At 44.7% G+C, this 22,660-nt stretch overlaps 1 protein-coding gene across 1 annotated transcript in view; it reads right to left on the bottom strand.

Annotated features, from left to right (window-relative positions):
* Positions 1 to 22,660, bottom strand: part of LOC129556220 (kelch repeat and BTB domain-containing protein 6) — an 81,335-nt gene that overhangs the window by 21,479 nt on the left and 37,196 nt on the right. Inside the window, exons 6-9 of the mRNA XM_088842788.1 lie at positions 9,910 to 10,003; positions 8,637 to 9,810; positions 3,033 to 3,806; positions 938 to 1,038 (exon numbers count right to left, since the gene is read on the bottom strand). The gene's annotated coding sequence lies outside the window, so the exon portion shown is untranslated. The remainder of the gene's footprint in view (positions 1 to 937; positions 1,039 to 3,032; positions 3,807 to 8,636; positions 9,811 to 9,909; positions 10,004 to 22,660) is intronic.

Raw genomic sequence — 22,660 nt, 5'->3', positions numbered from 1 at the left:
TAGGAAATGGCAAACCAATCCAGTATTCTTGCCTGTAAAATTTCATCAACAGAGGAGCCTGGCGAGCTACTGTCCACGAGGTCGCAAAGGGCCAGATACGACTGAGTGACTAAGCACACACACATATATAAAATAGATAAATAACTAACAAGGACCTATTGTATAGCACAGAGAATACTACTACAACCTGTTTGGAAAATAAGCTACATGGGAAAAGAATCTGAAGTTATATTTGTCTAACCGAATCACTTTGCCATACATCTAAGACTAACACATTATAAATCAACTATACTCCGATAAAAGCTTTTTAAAAATATCTATCCTTAAATACTGTTTTATTAACTACACTCTTATTTATCATCAGGACAGGTTTCCTTTCCCACCACAGCCCCTACATGAACTCCAAACTGGAGATTCAGTCCTCCGGAAAAAAACACAGAGACCAGTCTTGAACCCAAATGGAAGAGATCTTAGACTGTGTCCTAACCAACAATACTGCTACAAAACTACACGAAGCACAACATGTACTTTATGTTTCACAGTTTAAAAAACTGCAAAACAGGCACCCTGGGAGGAGGCAGAGGCTTATTCCTTTTGGGGTCCCCTTCACGCGCGCAGCTGGGAGGGTGGAAGCTCAGTATTTTCTCCAGCAACTAAAAGAAGAGCGAAGTATGCTCCCCCAAACCCCCAAACCTTCCCTTTTGGGTTCTGATAGAATGTTCTGAACCGCAAACAAACAAACAAACAAACAAAAAAAAGGAAAACCATTCCCCATTCTCAGTTAAGAGCCTAGAAGTCACCACCCTGTCCTAGTAACAATTAAAAGACTGAATGGACTGAAAATCAACATCTCTTCTTGGATCCTTGAGGGAAGGGAGGACACAGGGCATGCTCCTGTTCCCAAGACTGGAGAAGAAAACAGGGACTGCTGGCTTACCCGAGCACAGAGCCAGGAGTAGGAACCGTGGCAGGAACCGGTGCTGATGTAGGAAGACTCGAAATACAATTGCTAAATTGCTAGACGCTCAGTGTGGATCACTGTAGAGTTAAAAAACGCCAGAGAATCCAGTCAAAGCCGGGGTGCCTCTGACTCCCACAGCTTGAGAGTCTTCACAGTAAACACGGGAGAACAATCCCCTCATACCTCCAGAAGGGTGAGGGGAAATGGAACCTGTTCTTAAATACCCCAGGGCTCTTTCTTAATGAGGCCTGCCCTCAGGAGAAACTAGTTAAATCAGAGCCTAGTCTGCTGGGGTCTTAAAAGAGCTTCACCTAGGGGAGGAGAAATAACCAACTCCACTTAACCATAGCCTTCACGTGGGAAAAAGGAACTACACAGCTCCAGCCCACTCAGTCCTATCTATGGGGAAGAAGCGAAAGTTGCTCAGTTGTGTCCACCTCTGCAGCTCCATGGACTGTAGCCTGCCAGGCTCCTCTGTCCTTGGAATTCTCCAGACGAGAACACTGGAGTTGGGGTGGGGGCGGGGGCAGGGAGGGCGGCAGGAACTCTACCATCTGAGCCACCAGGGAAGATCACCCTAAGGGGAAAGTGAAAGTGAAGCCGCTCAGTCATGTCCGACTCTTAGCGACCCCATGGACTGCAGCCTACCAGGCTCCTCCATCCATGGGATTTTCCAGGCAAGAGTACTGGAGTGGGCTGCCATTGCCTTCTCCTTTATGCCGGCTACAGCAATCAATTCGCCCCTGAACAGACCTTGAACCGGTGCTGTAATCAGCCCTCCTCCAGGCTGATGAACCCCTTCTGCCAGGAGAGCGTTATTCTCCCCAGTCAGAGGGATCCCGGACGAGCCCCCAAATGTTATGCCCTGAGTCTGGTCCCCCCATACTGGTAGAATAAGACACTTGCAGCAATGCAAAAGCAAGAATGGGGTTTACTTCTAGCTCGAGCTAGGGCTCATGCCTCCTCCAGCGCAGTGGAGTGGGACAAGAGCCCCCAAAGGGGAAGGAAGACAGTAAAAAAAAAAAAAAAAAAAAAAATCAAAACACTTGAAGTTCACAGTTGAGGGGCCTAGGTGACTTAAAAGGCTGAAACCTCATCGTGACCAGTAGGACTTCCCCTGCCCCACCTGGCCACCACATTACTACAGGCCTATTTAGAGCAGTTCCTTTCACTGAGCACATCAAATCTGGCTATCGAGGAAAAATTTAAAAGGCCAAACCATATTTTCTTTTTTGAACCGGTGGAAAAAATGTATCTTAATTGTATACTCAATCCATCTGGACTTCCCTTGTGGCTCAACTGGTAAAGAATCCGTCTGCAATGTGGGAGACCTGGGTTCGATCCCTGGGTTGGGAAGATCCCCTGGAGAAGGAAAAGGCTTCCCACTTCAGTACTCTGGCCTGGAGAATTCCAAGGACTGTATAGTCCATGGGTTCCAAAGAGTCGGACATGACTGAGCAACTTTCACTCAATCCATTTGTGTATTTCAAAAGGCACAATATTTTCTACATTTATCAGTGAAAAAAGAAAGTAACTTAAAAAATCAGCTAATGGCAAACAAAATTTCCTTGAGAGCTACAGACACATATATAGTGCATCCTAGAACAGGGGAGGAGCAAGACAGTTTCTCCCCACTTCCATAAGTTTCATTAAATATTGGACCTGCTTAAGGGTGAAGAGAAAAGGCAACTTTCACAGAGTATATATTAATATATCTTAGTTCCACCGACCGGGGATAGAATCTGGGACCCACAGCAGTGAAAGCACCAAGTCCTAACCACTGGACTGCCAGGGAATTCCCCTAAAGGATTATATTATTAAATGAGGCATTTACTGTACTCCTTTTTGAGAGTACCATGTGGGGAACATGTTTTCCAAACTAAATTTAGGAAGGAGAGTGTGGAATCAGTCCGTCCTCCTCCCCTTAAGGGCTGTCCAATGGTTAATGAATTAAAAACACAAGACTAAATAAAACCAAACGCTATACACACTTCCTGCCCCACCCCCCACGAAAAGGAAGAAAACAGAACGGGCTTCCCAGGTGGCTCTAAGTGGTACAGAATCTGCCTACCAATGCAACAGACACAGGAGATGTGGATTTGATCCACAGAAGATTCCCTGGAGGAGGGCATGGCAACCCAGTCCAGTATTCACGACTGGAGAATTCCATGGACAGAGGAGCCTGGAGGGCTCGCAGAGAGTCGGACACGACGGAAGTGACTGAGCACACAGCACGCACATCCTAGATGGCTCTCCCGAGTAGAACTCAGGAACACCTTCAACCTCCCAAATCGGTCTGTTGCAGAGGCATCGCGAGCGTGCCTTGCTTTCAATCGAAGCAACAGCAACAAATTCTTTTTGGAAATAATAAAACAAAACCTAGCACTGATCATTTTTCTGACAATCCACGATTACTCAAAATTCACTGGTATTTAGAGAGGGAAGGAGGCCATGTCTTTGGGCCTTGTTTCACATAAGTGCACGTAGGTAGGTGCAGTTTTTGTTATTATTGCACAAACAAATTTTAATTTGTAATCCTTAGTTTGATGGAAACATTGCTTGTAGGATCACACGGACACCAGCCGTGGGAAACACTCCTGGAGAGATGCTGGCAGCAACACACACCTGTGGCTGTTCTTCGCTTCTGGAGTCTCCAGGGCAGCCAAAATTGTTTCGTTAAACACATTCTTTATGCCTTTCTGTGTGAGTACAGAACATGCCACATACTTGGCAAACTTCAGGCCACACAGGCCAGTTTTTCAGCAATCTTTGGAGTGATGGGATTCTGTTCATTCTTGGCAGGTTTCTCAACAGTGGAGAGGTCACCTCTGAGGTCAGTTGAGTCCTAACAAGCAAGAAAGGAGTGGTTAGCTAACATTGGCACTCACTTTTTAAAAAACATTTATTCATTTGGCTGTGCTGGGTTTTAGTTGCTCCACGCTGGATCTAGTCCCCCAACCAGAGATGGAACCCAGGCCCCACGCACTGGAAGCACAGAGTCTTAGCCACTGGACCAACAGAGAAGTCCCAGACACCCATTTTTCTCTCACATTTTTGAATGAGGATGAAGAGCCCACTAGAATACAGACTAGAAATATATCTAAGTAGGTAATTGTTCGTCACTCAGTCATAGCCGACACTTTGTGACTCCATGGACTGAAGCCAGACAGGCTCCTCTGCCCATGGGATTCTCCAGGCAAGAATACTGGAGTGGGTAGCCATTCCCTTCTCCAGGGAATCTTCCCCACCCAGGGATCGAACCTGGGTCTTCCACATTGCAGGCAGATTCTTTACCATCTGAGCCACCAGGGAAGTTAGAACTACATTTGTTTGTGGGTCACTCAGATCATAATCTGTCATCATCCTCTTGCCCTGCAGTATCAAAAAGTCCAAGAGTATATGGCTGTCCACCGATCATAACTGTTGACTGTATAGTTGTCAAAAACAGTCAGTACATACTCAGATGGAAATTTGTTTGTTGTGCAGGATATCAGAACACATGTTTTGCCAACAGCACCGTCATCCACAGCAACACAGCTAATTGTCTGCACTGCTGACACATTTGTGTGTCTGGTTTAAATATTTCACATCTGATGATGACTTCAGCTCCTCTGCCCACAAAAACCACATTTTGATGAGACATGAGAACCAGATATGGCAGGAATGTTGGAATTTATCAGTCCAGGAGTTGAAAACAACTCTAAATACTATGGTAAGGGCTCTAAGGACAAAGTCGACAGCTTGCAGGAACTGGGCAACTGATGGGTAAGCAGAGAAAAACAAATTCTAAGAAAGAACCAAAAAGAAGTGACAGAGGTTCCAATTCATCATGGTTACATAGGAAAATCCTGACCTCACCTCTTCCCATGGACACACTGAATTTATCTTTATTTCTCTTTAATTTCTTATTTTAATGTTTGGCCACACTGCATGGCACACGGGATCTTAACTCCCTTATTGAACCAGTACCCCCTGCATTGGAAGATGGAGTCTTAAACCACTGAACCAGTGGGGAAGTCCCTTTATTATTACCATTTTTTTTGAGAAGCCAAATTTATGTGGAACAATTTCCTCTGAAAGAAACCTAAAAACTGGCAGAGAAACACTTCACACCTGGAAGCAACAGGAAAAGCCACAACGAAGCAGGTGGGAAGGGCTGAGACAGTCTCGCCACAAGCCCCTCATCCCCAGAGCGGGTACCCATAAAGTGGGGGGTCTCAACACCCGGAGCTTCTCACCGAGGAGTGAAGGGTTTGTACCCCATATTGGACACCCCAGCCTTTAAGACCTGCTCCTGAAAGACAATCCCCACAACATCTGATTTTGAAAACCAGCAGGGCAGACCACACAGGAGACACGCGGCTCGAGCAAACCGAGGGCTGGTGCGGTGACCCACTGGTGCCAGGGCCCAGTGCACAAGCAGCCCTTTGAAAAGTGCCCAGGCTTCTTGTGAAAAGGACTTGCCTTCTTTGACCATGTTCGCCCAAGGGGCAGAGGCCTGCTGGGAAACTCCAGGGATGGAGGCTGGCAGGTGCAATCTCCCTGCTCTCCCTCTTTTTTCTAACTTTCATTTCTACTACTTTTCTTTCTTTTCTTTCTCTTTCAGTGGATGCCATCTCTGCTTTCCCCCCGACCCCCGCCACCTTGCTCCTGCCAGTAGGTGGATCTTCACCCTGCGGCACTCCAGAACACCAATATCTCCCAAAGGGGAACTTCTACACATGTCCAGTGTCCCTGTTTGTGTATGGGCTTCCCAGGTGGTGCTAGGGGTAAAGAACCTGCCTGCCATTGCAGGAGATGTAAGAGATGCAGGTTCGATCCCTGGGTCGGGAAGACCCCCCGGAGAAGGAAATGGTACCCCACTGCAGTATTCTTGCCTGGAGAATCCCATGGACAGAGGAGCCTGGTGGGCTATAGTCCCTGGGCTTGCAAAGAGTTGGACATGACTGAAGTGATTAGGCAGGCACACCCGCCCGTTTGTATCATGTTTTGACCTCTATCATTTCTTTACTTCTCTCTGTCTCGTTAAGGCTTTCTCCTGGCGGTTTTACCGTGCTCCGTTTGGAACGCGTTTCTGGGTGGCATCATTTTGCTTGATGTTGCGTTGCTTGCTCTGCATTGGATGCCACAGGCACCTCTCCCTGTCTTGCGGGGTTGGCCTTGTGCAGGAGATGAGAGCTTTATTGTTCGAGCTGCCCTAGCTCTTCATTGTTTCTCAATTCCTTTGTGAGTCAAGCGGTATTTTACTTTTAATAGCTCCCAGTGGTTGAGGGTGTGCCAAGACCAGCCAGTGCCAAAGGAGAGGACTTGCACTCTCGGGCCCCACAGGACTGTAACCATCAGTTCTTGGCAGGGAGCCACCCCGATAGCAGACTAAAATGCTTCTCCAGGCTTTCTGAGAAAGAGACCTGTTTTCTTTGTTCAGGAGTTTTGGCCTAAAGGATGGGCTTCTGCTTTGACTCACTTATTTGGGCCTATGGAGATGCTCTTGGGGAATGGAGACCCACGAATGCAATCTGCCTTCTCCCTCTGTCTTGCTCCAGCTCACCAATATCTTCCAAAAAGGAACCTGGACCCTTATCTGGTCCCTGACTTTTGCGGCTGCTGCTGGCAGACACCTCTGTCACCTGGTTCTGCTGGCCAGTGGAGTTTCTGCTCCAGGAGTCCTACGACAGTAATCAAGGAGAAAGAATTCATAAACCTCTACCATCCCTGGGGCATGGTCAGAGGCAACAGACCCAGAAGCTTGGTCTTTCTGTGGGAGAGGCCTATCAGTTTATTATCATAGTTGCCGCCTGAGGGGCAGGCTTCTAATGAAAGGCACATCTAAGGCTGACCTTAAACCTTTCCTGAGATCTTGGAGGGTGATGCTATCTTCACAATTTACCTCTGCTCAGCTCCAGTGGGCCAGCATCTCTTCGAGAGGAGCTCTTATGTTTATCTGGTGCCCCAGTTTTTACCTCTGGTCCTCTGGTTTTGGCAGCTTGATTCCTTGGCTCTGGTGGCCAGGGGCCCCTGTATTCCTGCATGCACAAGAATCTAGCAATACGATAGATAGCTCTTGGCAGGCCACCACCCCCAGGGTACTATGCAGAGAGCAACCTAAAATACACCCCAGGGCTTTCAGAGAAAGAGGCCAACTTGCTTGTCCTGGAACTTTGATTTAGGAGCAGGCTTGCTGTGTGGCACTCATCTAGAGGCATCGAAGGGGCTTCCCTGACAGCTCAGCGAAGAAGCTGCCTACAATGCAAGAGACCCAGATTTGATCCCAGGGTTGGGAAGATCCCCTGGAGAAGGAAATGGCAACCCAATCCAGTATTCCTGCCTGGAGAATCAATCCCATGAACAGAGGCGCCTGGAGGGCTACAGTCCAGGGGGTCACAAAGAGTGACTAACACACACACACACAGAGGCATCAAGAGGCTACGGAGGGGCTCAGGGAATGTCAGCCAGGGTACCCCACCTTTACACTCTCCCTTTGCCTGGGCTTCCCTGGTAGCTAAGACAGTCAAGAACCCACCTATAATGCAGGAGACCTGAATTCGATTCCTGGGTCAGGAAGATCCCCTGTAGAAAGGAATAGTAACCCACTCCAGTATTCTTGGCTGGAGAATCCTCATGGACAAAGGAGCCTGGCTGGGGCTATAGTCCATGTTGTGGCAAAGAGTCGGACATGACTGAGAGACTTTCACTTTCTGCCTGCCCACACCTCACTGGCACCTACTAGAAAGGAACTAATGCACTTGTCTGGAGCCCTGATTTTTGTGACTGTCACCCAGAGGACACCTCTGGATCCCTTGACTCTAGTGGCCGGTGGGGCTTATGCTTGTCACCCCACAGGACTGTATATGTTTGCATTCTGTAAAAGCCACTTCCCTGGGGATCTGGCTTCCAATCAGCTTGAATCTAGGTGCTGACTAAGATCCTCTCCTTTGGCACTGACTGGTCTTGGCGCATCCTCAACCACTGGGAGCTATTAAAAGTAAAATACCACTTGACTCACAAGGAAATTGAGAAACAATGAAGAGCTAGGGCAGCTCGAACAATAAAGCTCTCATCTCCGACAGAAGGCCAACCCCGCAAGACAGGGAGAGGTGCCTGTGGCAACCAATGCAAAGAAAGCAACTCAGAGCATCAAGCAAAATGAAGCGACCTAGAAATGTGTTCCAAACACAACACGATAAAATTTCAGGAAAAAACCTTAATGAAACAGAGGAAAATAAAGAAATGATAGAGGTCAGAAACACCAACGGAGAAATGCAGAAGGCCTTTATGGGCTTGTTAGTAGACTAGGTTCAGCTGAAGGAAGAGTCACTGAGTTTGAGGATGCATCAATCCAAACTGAAAACTGAGGGGACTTCCCTGGGGGTCCAGTGGCTGACTCCACCGTCCCAAAGCAGGGAGCCTGTGTTCAATCCCTGGTCAGGGAGGAAGACCCCACATGTCAACGAAAGATCCCACGTGCTTCAACGAAGACCCTAAGACCCAGTGCTGTCAAATAAATAGAGAGATATTTTAAAAGAAAAGAAAACGGAAAAGCAAAGAGAATAAAGACTGGAAAAACAAACTGGACCAGAATCTACAAGGGCTGTGGGACAATTACAAAATGTGTCACACATAGGGGACCAGTAGAAGGAAAAGAGAGAAGGGAATAAAAGAGGAAATCAGTAATAACCTAGAATTTCTCCAGCTTACTGTCAGACACTCAGCCTCAGGTCAGGAAGCTCAGAGACAGTCGGGGACTTAAGGCGATGTTAGTCAAAGGAAACAAATTGCAGTGAAAAGGTTAGTAAATTCTAGAGATCTAATGCACAGCTTTATTATTATAGTTAATAATACCATATCCTATACTTCAAATTGGCTAAAAACTTCTATCTTAAATGGTCTCTCCACAAAAGAAGAAATTATAATCGTGGGACATGATGGAGGTGTCAGCATTACGTGGTAACCTGATTGTAATATATACATATCAAAGCAACATGTTGCACGCCTTAGCCTTACCCAATGTGACATGTCAGTTATATCTCAATTAAAAACACAAATGGTAAAGAAGTTCTTCAGAGAAAAGGAAAATCATATAGGTCAGAAACTTGCATCTCACAAAGATAAAAGCATGAGAGAAGGAATAAATGTAGGAAAATAAAATATTTATTTTTATATTATGAGTTGATCTAATAGATAAATATTCACAGGAGTGACTGCAACAGCTGCTGTCATATTAACTATATGACTAGATAAAATGGGTGACACCAGTGTTCTAAGGGAAGACAGTGAGGAATTGCTAACGGGTAGTCACCTCATGCGAAGAGTGACTCACTGGAAAAGACTCTGATGCTGGGAGGGACTCGGGGCAGGAGGAGACGGGGACGACAGAGAATGAGAGGGCTGGATGGCATCACCGACTTGATGGACATGAGTTTGAGTTAACTCCGGGAGTTGGTGATGGACAGGGAGGCCTGGCGTGCTGTGATTCATGGGGGTGCAAAGAGTTGGACACGACTGAGTGACTGAAATGAACTGAACCGAACTGAACCGAACTGAACTGATAGGCATTTGAAAGTGGACTTAAATTTGTTTTAAATGTACATTGCAAACTATAGAAAAAACACTGAAAAAATTTTTGAGAAGACTGTTATGCCAGGAGAAGAGAGAAATGGACTTATATAAAATGCATTTCAGCACTGCTCTGTCAGTAATTGACAGGTCCAGCTGGCAGAAGAGAGGTAAGGACACATGGGAACTGAAAGGCACCAGCAATCAATGGCTCCAACTGATGTTTAAAGAGTACTTCATCTTCAACAGCAGAATATACGTCCCTTCCAAATCCATACGTGGAGACAGGCCACATTCTGAAACAGAAAACACCCCGTAACACATTTGAAAGAATAGAAATCATAAAAAAAAATCCCCTGGTGGTCCAGAGGTGAGGACTCAGTGCTTTCACTCACCAGGCCTGGGTTCAGTCCCTGGTTGGGGGGACGAAGGTCCCGCAGGTCAGGTAGTATGGCCAAATATATATCCTCTCACATCACTGTGCAAATACTAGAAATCAATGATAGAAAAATAGCTGGAAAAGCCCCAAATGCATGACAATTAAACAATACACTTCTTTCCCAGCCCCAGCTTTATTTGAGGTATGACTGACAAGTAAAAATTATATATATATACTAAGGTTGTGCAATATGATTTTTTAGTCAATTTATTTGTCTTGCTGCTGCTGTTGCTAAGTCACTTCAGTCGTGTCCGACTCTGTGTGGCCCCATAGACGGAAGCCCACCAGGCTCCCCCGTCCCTGGGATTCTCCAGGCAAGAACACTGGAGTGGGTTGCCATTTCCTTCTCCAATATGTGAAAGTGAAAAGTGAAAGTGAAGTCACTCGGTCGTGTCTAACTCTTAGCGACCCCAGGGACTGCAGCCTACCAGGCTCCTCCGTCCATGGGATTTTCTAGGCAAGAGTACTGGAGTGGCTTGCCTTCTCTGCTTATTTGTCTTAATTGAGGCTAATTATTTTACAATATTGTGGTGGTTTTTGCCATACATCGACATGAATCAGTCATGGGTGTACATGTGTCCCCCATCCTGAACCCCCTCTCACCTCCCTCCTCCCTCCCCACCCCATCCCTCTGGGTTGTCTCAGAGCACCAGCTTTGAGTGCCCTGCTTCATGCATCAAACTTGCCCTGGTCAGCTCTTTTACATATGGTAATATAAAACTTTCAATGCTATTCTCTCATATCAACGCACCCTTGCCTTCTCCCACAGAGTCCAAAAGTCTGGTCTTTACATCTGTGTCTCTTTTGCTGTCTTGCATAAAGGGTCGTCGTTACCATCTTTCTAAAGTCCATATATATGCGTTAATATACCATATTGGTGTTTCTCTTTCTGGCTTACTTCACTCTGCATAGTAGGCTCCAGCTTCATCCACCTCATTAGAACTGACTCAAAAGTGTTCTTTTTTATAGCTGAGTAATATTCTATTATCTGACTTTTGCTCAGATCATGAACTCCTTATTGCCAAAGTCAGACTGAAATTGAAGAAAGGAGGGAAAACCATTAAACCATTCAGATATGACCTAAATCAAATCCCTTATGATTATACAGTGGAAGTAGATTTAAGGGTCTAGATCTGATAGATAGAGTGCCTGAAGAACTCTGGACGGAGGTTCGTGACATTGTACAGGAGACAGGGACCAAGACCATCACCACGGAAAAGAAATGCAAAAAAGCAAAATGGCTCTCTGAGGAGGCCTTACAAATAGCTGTGAAAAGAAGAGAAGTGAAAAGTAAAGGAGAAAAGGAAAGATATAAGCATATGAATGCAGAGTTCCAAAGAATAGCTAGGAGAGATAAGAAAGCCTTCCTCAGAGATCAATGCAAAGAAATAGAGGAAAACAACAGAATAGGAAAAACAAGAGATCTTTTCAAGAAAATTAAAGATATCAAGGGAACATTTCATGCAAAGATGGGCTCGATAAAGGACAGAAATGGTATGGACCTAACAGAAGCAGAAGATATTAAGAAGAGGTGGCAAGAATACACAGAAGAACTGTACAAAAAAGATCTTCACGACGAAGATAATCACGATGGTGTGATCACTCACCTGGAACCAGACATCTTGGAATGTGAAATCAAGTGGGCCTTAGAGAACATCACTACAAACAAAGCTAGTGGAGGTGATGGAATTCCATTTGAGCTATTTCAAATCCTGAAAGATGATGCTGTGAAAGTGCTGCACTCAATATGCCAGCAAATTTGGAAAACTCAGCAGTGGCCACAGGACTGGAAAAGGTCAGTCTTCATTCCAATCCCAAAGAAAGGCAATGCCAAAGAATGCTCAAACTACCGCACAATTGCACTCATCTCACACGCTAGTAAAGTCATGCTCAAAATTCTCCAAGCTAGGCTTCAGCAGTATGTGAATTGTGAACTTCCAGATGTTCAAGCAGGTTTTAGAAAAGGCAGAGGCACCAGAGATCAAATTGCCAACATCCGCTGGATCATGGAGAAAGCAAGAGAGTTCCAGAAAAACATCTATTTCTGCTTCATTGACTATGCCAAAGCCTTTGACTGTGTGGATCACAACAAACTGTGGAACATTCTGAAAGAGATGGGAATCCCAGACCACCTGACCTGCCTCTTGAGAAACCTGTATGCAGGTCAGGAAGCAACAGTTAGAACTGGACATGGAACAACAGACTGGTTCCAAATAGGAAACGGAGTACGTCAAGGTTTTGTATTGTCACCCTGCTTATTTAATTTATATGCAGAGTACATCATGAGGAACGCTGGGCTGGAAGAAGCACAAGCTGGAATCAAGATTGCCGGGAGAAATATCAATAACCTCAGATATGCAGATGACACCACCCTTATGGCAGAAAGTGAAGAGGAACTCAAAGGCCTCTTGATGAAAGTGAAAGAGGAGAGTGAAAAGGTTGGCTTGAAGCTCAACATTCAGAAAACGAAGATCATGGCATCTGGTCCCATCACTTCATGGGAAATAGATGGGGAAACAGTGGAAAGAGTGTCAGACTATTTTTGGGGGCTCCAAAATCAGTGCAGATGCTGATTGCAGCCATGAAATTAAAAGACGCTTACTCCTTGGAAGGAAAGTTATTACCAGCCTAGATAGCATATTAAAAAGCAGAGACATTACTTTGCCAACCAAGGTCCGTCTAGTCAAGGCTATGGTTTTTCCAGTGGTCATGTATGGATGTGAGAGTTGGACTGTGAAGAAGGCTGAGCCCCGAAGAATTGATGCTTTTGAACTGTGGTGCTGGAGAAGACTCTTGAGAGTCCCCTGGACTGCAAGGAAATCCAACCAGTCCATTCTAAAGGAGATCAATCCTGGGTGTTCATTGGAAGGACTTATGCTGAAGCTGAAACTCCAATACTTTGGCCACCTCATGCGACGAGTTGACTCACTGGAAAAGAGTCTGATGCTGGGAGGGATTGGGGGTAGGAGGAGAAGGGGACAGCAGAGAATGGGATGGCTGGATGGCATCACCGACTCGATGGACATGAGTCTGAGTGAACTCCGGGAGTTGGTGATGGACAGGGAGGCCTGGCGTGCTGTGATTCATGGGGTCGTGGAGAGTCGGACACGACTGAGCGACTGAACTGAACTGAACTGAATATTCCATTGTGTGTATATACCACAACTTCCTTAGCCATTCGTCTGTCGATGGGCATCTGGGTTGCTTCCATGTCCTGGCTAAGGTGTGTAACATGATGATTTCATACATTTTGTGTCATTATTACTATAATCGAGTGAGTAGTAACATTTCAAATGTTTAAAAATTTTTTTGTGGTGAGAACACTTAAGATTTGCTCTGAGCGGATTTCAAGTACATAATACACTATGGAGAAGGAAATGGCAACCCACTCCAGTGTTCTTGCCTGGAGAATCCCAGGGACAGGGGAGCCTGGTGGGCTGCCGTCTATGGGGTCACACAGAGTCAGACACGACTGAAGTGACTTAGCAGTAGTAGTAGTAATACACTATTATTAACTGTAGTCCCCATGCTGCACCTTAGATCCTCAGAACTTATCCATCTTACTATTGAAATCATGTGCCATTTCAAATCTCTCCCTAGTTTCTTCACCCTCAACCACTGGCAACCACTATTATACTACTCTTGGGCTTTATGAGTTTGAGAGTTTATCAACACATTCCACTTATAAGTGATATCATACAGCATTTACCTGTACCTGGCTGATTTCACTCAGCAGAATGTCCTCCGGGTTCATCCATGTTTCAGATGGCAAGATGCCCTTCTTTTTCATGGTTGAGTAATATAACATTCTCTCCATATGCCACATTTTCTTTATTCATCCACCAATGGACATTTAGTATTTCTGTTTCTTGGCTATTGTGAATAATGCTGCAGTGAACATACAAATGCAGGTATTTTTTCACACTACTGATTTCATTTCCTTTGTTTATGTACCCAGGAGTGGGATTTCTGGATTACATGGTAGCTTTATTTTTAATTTTTAGAAGAACCTTCATACAATTTTCCATATTAGCTGTACCAATTTAAGTTCCAAACAGTACTGCTCAAGCATTCTCTTTTTCTCCACATCCTCAATCAACTGGTTATTTCTCATCTTCTTGATGACACTCCAACAAGTGTGAGGTTGTATCTAATTGTGGTTTTGATTTCCATTTCCCTGAAGATTAGTGATGTTGAACACCTTTTCATATACCTGTTGGCCATTTATATGTCTTCTCTGGAAAACTGTCCATTTAGGTCCTGGCCCATTTTTTAATCAGGTTATCTGAAATTTAGCAAATATTTTTCTACACTGGTTGAGATGACCATATGATTTTAATTCTTCATTTTCTTAATGCGCTGTATCACTTTTATTGACTTGTGTATGTTAAGTCAACTTTGCATCCCAGGGATAACTCCCACTTGATTATGGTGTCTACTTTTTTAGTTTCTAATTCATTTATTTCTGTTCGATTTTTCTTATTTTTATTCGAATCTTTCTTACTCCCTTTCTTCTTTGGTTTAGTTTGTTCTGCTTCTAGTTGCTTGAGGTGTGGTTCAGTTTGGAGTTGTTTATTTGAGATTCTTCTTTTTTCTTAAACATTCATCACTATAAACTTCCCTGCTGAACTGTTTTCAGGACTTCTCCAGTATTCTGGTGATTAGCACTCAGCACTCACTGCTGTGGCCCGGGTTCAAAGCTTGGTTGGGAAACTGAGATTCTACAAGCTGTGTCGTGGCCCCACCCCAAAAAAGTAACTATTTTCATTTCATCCCATAAGTTTTGGTATGTTGTATATTTATTTTTGCTAGTCCTAATTTTTTTTTAATTTTCCTTTTGATTTCTTCTTTGACCCATATTTGTTCAGAAAGCGTTGTTTAATTTCCACATATTTGTGAATTTTCCAATTTCTCTCCTGCTATTGATTTTTAGCTTCATAACATCGTGGTCAGAAGAGATGCTAATTTTTTTTTAATTTTATAAAAATTTTTATTAGGAAACTGAAATTTACAATGTGTTTATATCACTCACTGAGTACATGGCATTTAAAAACAACATCATTACAGAAAGATAACAAAAATGCAAAGTCTTAAAACCTACAGGATATGGAAAACATTATCCACTGAGGCCTTAAATGTAGTAGACTTTACATAAAAAGGAAAAGCAATGAGTATACAAGTATACAGCCAGTTTAAGAAGTTAGCAAGATAAACAGAATAATCATAAAGAAAAGGAAGCAACTAATACATACCAGGTATTAGTGCAATAAAAATAAAGATAAAATACTAAGACACTAATATTTTTCCATCATTTCTGTCTCTTCTCTTTCTGGAATTCCCATAATACCAACGATGCGGCCTTTGATAGTGTTGCGTAAGTCCTATATGCTTTCTTCACTCTTTTTCTTTTTTGCCTTTGATCTTCTGACTGGAAAACTTCAAAAGACTTATCTTCAAGTTCACCATTTCTTTTATCTGACTGTTGATACTCTATTGAATATTTCATTTCATTCATTGCATTCTTGAGTTCTAATCTGATTTTTTTAATGGTTTCTATTTCTTTGCTGAAATTTTGTTCATGTGTTATTTTTCTGTTTCGTTTAGTTATCTATGTGGTTTTTGGTGGGGGCTTCAGTGACTTTCTTTAAGAGTTTATTTTGAATTCTTTATTACACAATTCACGCATGCATACACGCTAAGTCCCTTCAGTCATGTCTGACTCTGCGATCCTATGGGCTGTAGCCTGCAAGACTTCTCTGTCCACAGCATTCTGCAGGCAAGAATGCTGATGTTGGGTTGCCATGCCTTCCTTCAGGGGATCTTCCCAATCCAGGGATCAAACCTGCGTCTCTTACGTCTCTTGCACTGGCAGGCAGGTTCTTTACCACTGGCTCCACCTGGGAAGTCCTATACAATTCATAATTCTACATATTTTAGGGTTTGTGGAGCTTCATTCCTTTCCTTTGACGGTGTCTTGTGTACCTGATTACCTGTGATTCTTGAATCCTTGCCCTGGTATCTGCCTATCTGAGGAAGAGGGCTCCTCTTCCAGGGTCTACACATTCACTTTGGCAGAGAAAGCCTTCACCAGCCCGCCCAGTCTGGGGTTCAGTGGGTGTTAGCTGGCAGCCCCTGCAGGACAGCAGGGCTTGCTTTGGGGTCTCTCTTTGGGCAGGGCTGTTTCTTGTTCTCTAAGGCTGGGGCGGGGCGGGGCGTGGGCGGGTGGGCCTCTGCTCTGCTGGCAGACAAGGTTACCATCTGGGTTCTCTGGTGGGGCGTCTATAGACTGTGCCCCACCACTGGGCAGGGTTGCCAACCCAGCTTCCTGTCCAGCTGGGGCCCCAGGCTCTGCTCAACAAACAGGCAGGGCCATAGGCCGTCATCATGTGGTGCTGAAGGTGGGGCTCTACAGATGGACAGGGGTAACATGTAGGCTGTTTGCTCAGGCTGCCCTGGGTGCCTGGGGAGAGAAACTGTGCTCTGCATTTGGGCAAGGCTACCAGCTCAACTCCCTGTCCAGTTGGGGTGGTAGAATGAGCCCCTTAGCTGAGCTGGACTGCTGGTTGTATACCGAAACTGGGCAGAACTGCTGACTGTGTTCTCTGGCCAGCCAGGGAGACTCTGGCTCAGATGTGGGGGGGATGGCATCACTCCCGGGGTGCTCTGCTCAGTGCCACCAGCAGAACTCTACAGTGCCACAGCGTGATCCCTGCACTGGCTGTCAGGTGCCCTGTTCTCCTGCTTGGTTTCAAGTTGACCCCGTTTGGTGTAGCCCTGCTGATTCCCCCAGTGTTTGCTAGGAGATGAGACAGAAGTGTGTCCTCTGGGGAGGCCCTCCGGAATCCCGGCCAAACTGGATGTCAGCCTCGGGCTCTCCCCACTGGAAAAACCGTAGGCACAGGAGTACGCTGTCTATGTGGTGCTGTGCCAGCCTGGGAGAGGGGTGGTCAAAGGGAAACCTCTTCACACCCTCCTAATGTGGCTTTGCTCAGTTTTGTTGTTCAAGGGGTTCTTCATCCTCCCTGCTGGGATCTAGAATTTTCACACAGCTATTCTTTTTTTTTCTTTTTGCTGCATCACACAGCTTGTGGGATCTTAGTTCCCCAACCAGGGATGGAACCCAGGTTCCCAGCAGTCAAAGGGCTGAGTCCTAACCATTGGACCACCAGGGAAGTCCCCACACAAGTGTTCTTGCCTGGATAGTCGCTTGTTATTCTGTGAGGGAGTCTAAAACCTGGGGACCCTTAATCTGCCCTCTTGCTTTTGAAGAGGAAATAATAATATTGATTGAAAATAAGATGTAATTATCTTCCCACTCAGGAAAAAAAATAAAGAAAAAATAAAAGAAAGCTTTCTTTACAGAAGAATAGCAACTTGCAAACTTGTAAAAAAGAGTCAGGCAATAATTTTTAGTGGAATATAAAACCAGGAGCTGAACAGCTTAGGGTAAATGTTCATTGTTGGAAAACAATAACACTTAAGTTCAGCACCTTTAAAATAAGCAATGTTTATTACCCTATAGTTTCTGCCGCCAGGAAACATCGGAAAGATTTAGGTGGGTTTTCCTGGTTCCCTGTTTCTCATGAGGTCATAACGAGCTGTAGGCCAGGGGCGCGGTCATCTCAAAACACCACTAGCACTGCAGAATCTGTTTATGAGCTCTTTCTCAAAATTGTTATTAGGTTTCAGTTTCCTAAATACTGTTGGAATGAGGAATTCTGCCCGTTCCATACTATCCCAGCATGAAAGGAGAGCCAGGGGGAGAAGGAGAGAGAGATGGAGCCCATGCCACAGTTTTCTCCATAACCTGATCTGGGAAGGGATGTCCCGCTGTCACTGTCATATTCTTTTGTGAGAAGAAGAGATATATTACAAGGAACGGATTAAATGGACATAGAGGCTGAGAGGTCTCATGAGCTGCTGTGTATACAGCTGAAGAGCCAGGAAAGCTGGTGGTGCAGTTCGAGGCAGAGTCCAAAGACTCGAGAAAGAAGCTCTCGTGGCACAGATCCCAGCCAGAAGGCAGGAGAAGACTGATGTCTAAATTCAGTCAGAGAGCGTGCATTCTCTCTTCCTCTGCCTGTTTGTTCTCTTCTGGCCTTTACTGGATTGGATGATACCGACCCAGGTGGCAGGCTTCCCTGGTGGCTCAGATGGTAAAGAATCTGTCTGCCATGTGGGAGACCTGGGTTCAATCCCTGGGGAAGGAAGACCCCCTGGAGAAGGGAATGGAACCCCTCAGTACTCTTAACTGGAGAATCCTGTGAGTAGAGGAGCCTGGTGGGCTACAGTCCATGGGGTTGCAAAGAGAAATGACTGAGCGACTAACACTTTTTCACCCTGGTGGCGCAGTGGTAAAGAATCCGCTTGCCAATGCAGGAGACAGGTTCGATCCCTGGGTTGGGAAGATCCCCTAGAGAAGGAAATGGCAATCCACTCCAGTATTTATTCTTGCCTGGAAAATTACATGGACAGAGGAGCCTGGCAGGCTACAGTCCATGGGGTGGCAAAAAGTCAGACACAACTGAGCACACACACTCATCTCTATGGGGTAGGCAATATGCTTTGCTGCTGCTGCTAAGTCGCTTTGCTGCTGCTGCTAAGTCACTTCAGTCGTGTCCGACTCTGTGCGACCCCATAGATGGTAGCCCACCAGGCTCCGCCGTCTCTGGGATTCTCTAGGCAAGAACACTGGAGTGGGCTGCCATTTCCTTCTCCAATGCATGAAAGTGAAAAGTGAAAGTGAAGTCACTCAGTCGTGTCTGACTCTTCGCGACCCCATGGACTGCAGCCTACCAGGCTCCTCCACCCATAGGATTTTCCAGGCAAGAGTACTGGAGTGGGTTGCCATTGCCTTCTCCCTGCTAAGTCGCTTTACTGTCTACCAATTCAAGTGCTAATCTCTAGAAACATCCTCATAGACACATCTGGAAAAAATGCTTATACAAATATCCAGGCACCTTGTGATCCACTCAAGCTGACACACAAAATTAAACATACAGCTACAAACACTATGAGGAAGCAGCCAGACAAATCCAGAATGTAAAGTATTCTACAAAACAACTTTGCTGGACTGCTCAAAAAGTCAATGATATGCAGGAATACAAATCAAAACTACAAGGAAGCACCACCTCATGTTAGTCAGAGTGGCTATTATTAAAGAGTGTACAAGGACTGACCTGGTGGTCAAGTGGCTAAGACTCTTGCTCCCAATGCAGGGGACCTGGTTTCGATCCGGAGCAAAGCGTAATCTGAAAGGATACATGCACCCCAATGTTCACTGTAGCACTGCTTACAATAGCCAAGACATGGAAGCGACCTAAATGTCCATCGACAGAGGAACGGACAGAGAAGATGTGGCACATACACATTCAGTGGAGCATTACTCCGCCACTAAGGAAGAATGAAATAATGCCATTTGCAGCAACAGGGATGGGCCTGGAGATTTTCACACTGAGTGAAGTCCGTCAGACAGAGAAGGAGAAATACCGCATGACATCCCTTACATGTGGACTCTAAAAAGAAATGATACTTGCAACACAGAAAGAAACTCACAGACTTAGAGAACAAGCGTATGGTGGCCCCGGAGAAGGATGGGAGAAAGGGATGATTAGGGAGTCTGGAATGGATATGTAATGTATGCACCGCTGTATTTACAATGGATAACCAACAAGGACCTACTGGACAGCACAGGGGCTCTACTCAGCGCAGCCTGGGTGGGAGGGGAGTTTGGGGAGAATGGGTACATGTACATGTTGGCAGAGTCCCTTAGCTGAAATTATCACATGTTAACAAGGCTATCAGTTCAGTTCAGTCGCTCAGTCGTGTCCGACTCTCCGCGACCCCATGAATCACAGCACGCCAGGCCTCCCTGTCCATCGTCAACTCCCGGACTTCACTCAAACTCATGTCCATCGAGTCGGTGATGCCATCCAGCCATCTCATTCTCTGTCGTCCCCGTCTCCTCCCACCCTCAATCCCTCCCAGCATCAGACTCTTCTCCAGTGAGTCAACTCGTCGCATGAGGTGGCCAAAGTATTGCAGTTTCAGCTTTAGCATCAGTCCTTCCAATGAACACCCAGGATTGATCGCCTCTAGAATGGACTGGTTGGATCTCCTTGCAGTCCAAGGGACTCTCAAGAGTCTTCTCCAGCACCACAGTTCAAAAGCATCAATTCTTTGGCGATCAGCTTTCTTCACAGTCCAACTCTCACATCCATACATGACCACGGGAAAAACCATAGCCTTGACTAGACGGACCTTGGTTGGCAAAGTAATGTCTCTGCTTTTTAATATGCTATCTAGGTTGATCATAACTTTCCTTCCAAGGAGTAAGCGTCTTTTAATTTCCTGGCTGCAATCAGCATCTGCAGTGATTTTGGAGCCCAGAAAAATAAAGTCTGACACTGTTTCCACCGTTTCCCCAATTCTTTCCCATGAAGTGATGGGACCAGATGCCATGATCTTCGTTTTCTGAATGTTGAGCTTCAAGCCAACCTTTTCACTCTCCTCTTTCACTTTCATCAAGAGGCCTTTGAGTTCCTCTTCACTTTCTGCCACAAGGGTGGTGTCATCTGCATATCTGAGGTTATTGATATTTCTCCTGGCAATCTTGATTCCAGCTTGTGCTTCTTCCAGCCCAGCATTCCTCATGATGTACTTTGCATATAAGTTAAATAAGCAGGGTGACAATATACAACCTTGACGTACTCCTTTTCCTATTTGGAACCAGTCTGTTGTTCCATGTCCAGTTCTAACTGTTGCTTCCTGACCTGCATACAGGTTTCTCAAGAGGCAGGTCAGGTGGTCTGAGATTCCCATCTCTTTCAGAATGTTCCACAGTTTATTGTGATCCACACAGTCAAAGGCTTTGGCATAGTCAATGAAGCAGAAATAGATGTTTTTCTGGAACTCTCTTGCTTTCTCCATGATCCAGCAGATGTTGGCAATTTGATCTCCGGTGCCTCTGCCTTTTCTAAAACCTGCTTGAACATCTGGGAGTTCACGGTTCACATATTGCTGAAGCCTGGCTTGGAGAATTTTGAACATGACTTTACTAGCATGTGAGATGAGTGCAACTGTGTGGTAGTTTGAGCATTCTTTGGCATTGCCTTTCTTTGGGATTGGAATGAAGACTGACCTTTTCCAGTCCTGTGGCCACTGCTGAGTTTTCCAAATTTGCTGGCAAATTAAGTGCAGTACTTTCACAGCATCATCTTTCAGGATTTGAAATAGCTCAATTGGAATTCCATCACCTCCACTAGCTTTGTTCATAGTGATGTTCTCTAAGGCCCACTTGACTTCACATTCCAAGATGTCTGGTTCCAGGTGAGTGATCACACCATCATGATTATCTTCGTCATGAAAATCTTTTTTGTACAGTTCTTCTGTGTATTCTTGCCACCTCTTCTTAATATCTTCTGCTTCTGTTAGGTCCATACCATTTCTGTCCTTTATCGAGCCCATCTTTGCATGAAATGTTCCCTTGATATCTCTAATTTTCTTGAAAAGATCTCTTGCTTTTCCTATTCTGTTGTTTTCCTCTATTTCTTTGCATTGATCTCTGAGGAAGGCTTTCTTATCTCTCCTAGCTATTCTTTGGAACTCTGCATTCAGATGCTTATATTTTTCCTTTTCTTTGCTTTTCACTTCTCTTCTTTTCACAGCTATTTATAAGGCCTCCTCAGAGAGCCATTTTGCTTTTTTGTATTTCTTTTCCATGGGGATGGTCTTGGTCCCTGTCTCCTGTACAATGTCACGAACCTCCGTCCAGAAGCTGGTGAAAATATCTCTTGTGCACTTAATTCCACAGGGTTGAAAATAGTTTCGGCTAGGCTTGTCTGGCACGTATTTCCTCTCTGAGAAATGCTTCGAATAATAAACTTTGCCCTACTCACTCAAAAACATTCCTCAGAACAATTCCTACATATATCATGCCACATTGTCGTATAGTTGATTACTTTCATAGGAACTCAATTGGAAGCTCCTGAAGGGAAGGACTATATTTTATTGATCACTGACATTTCCATAAAATGACACAATAGAGTACTCTTATTAGACCACCTGTTGATGCTTATTCAGTTAAGCTAAAGAAAAACAAGAATAAAAAGTGAACCAGAGAAGTAGAGCTGGGCTGTTTGTAGTGACATGGATGGATTGTCATACTGAGTGAAGTAGGTCAGACAGAGAAGGACACATATTGTATGATATCACTTACAGATGAAATCTTAAAAGATGGTGCAAATGAACTCATTAAAAAACAGACACAGAATTACAGATGTAGTAAACAAACTTCTGGTTTTCAGGGGGCAAAAGGTGTGTGTGTGGGGAGATTGAGACCAATATATACACACTATTATATATAAAATATAATTTATTTTATATATAAAATAGATAACTAACAAGGACAGGGAACTCTACTCAATATTCTGTAATGGCCTAAATGGGAAAAGAATCTAAAGTGAGTGGATATATGTATATGGATAACTGATTCACTTTGCTGTACAGCAGAAAGTAACACAACATTGTAAATCAACTATACTCCAGTAAAATTCTTTTTAGAAAGTAGAGTTTGGGCCAACACTTTATTTTTTAATTTATTTATTTTTAATTGAAGGATAATTGCTTTACAATACTGTGTTGGTTTCTGCTGTGCATAAACACGAATCAGCCACAGGTATACATACATCCCCTCCCTCCTGAACCTC

This window comes from Moschus berezovskii, chromosome 13 (genome assembly GCF_049115385.1).
Source record: "Moschus berezovskii isolate FMDL1 chromosome 13, NW_MosBer_1.0, whole genome shotgun sequence".
Taxonomy (NCBI): domain Eukaryota; kingdom Metazoa; phylum Chordata; class Mammalia; order Artiodactyla; family Moschidae; genus Moschus; species Moschus berezovskii.
Note: the sequence above shows the minus strand (reverse complement) of the source record. Positions and strands in the feature narration are given on the sequence as shown.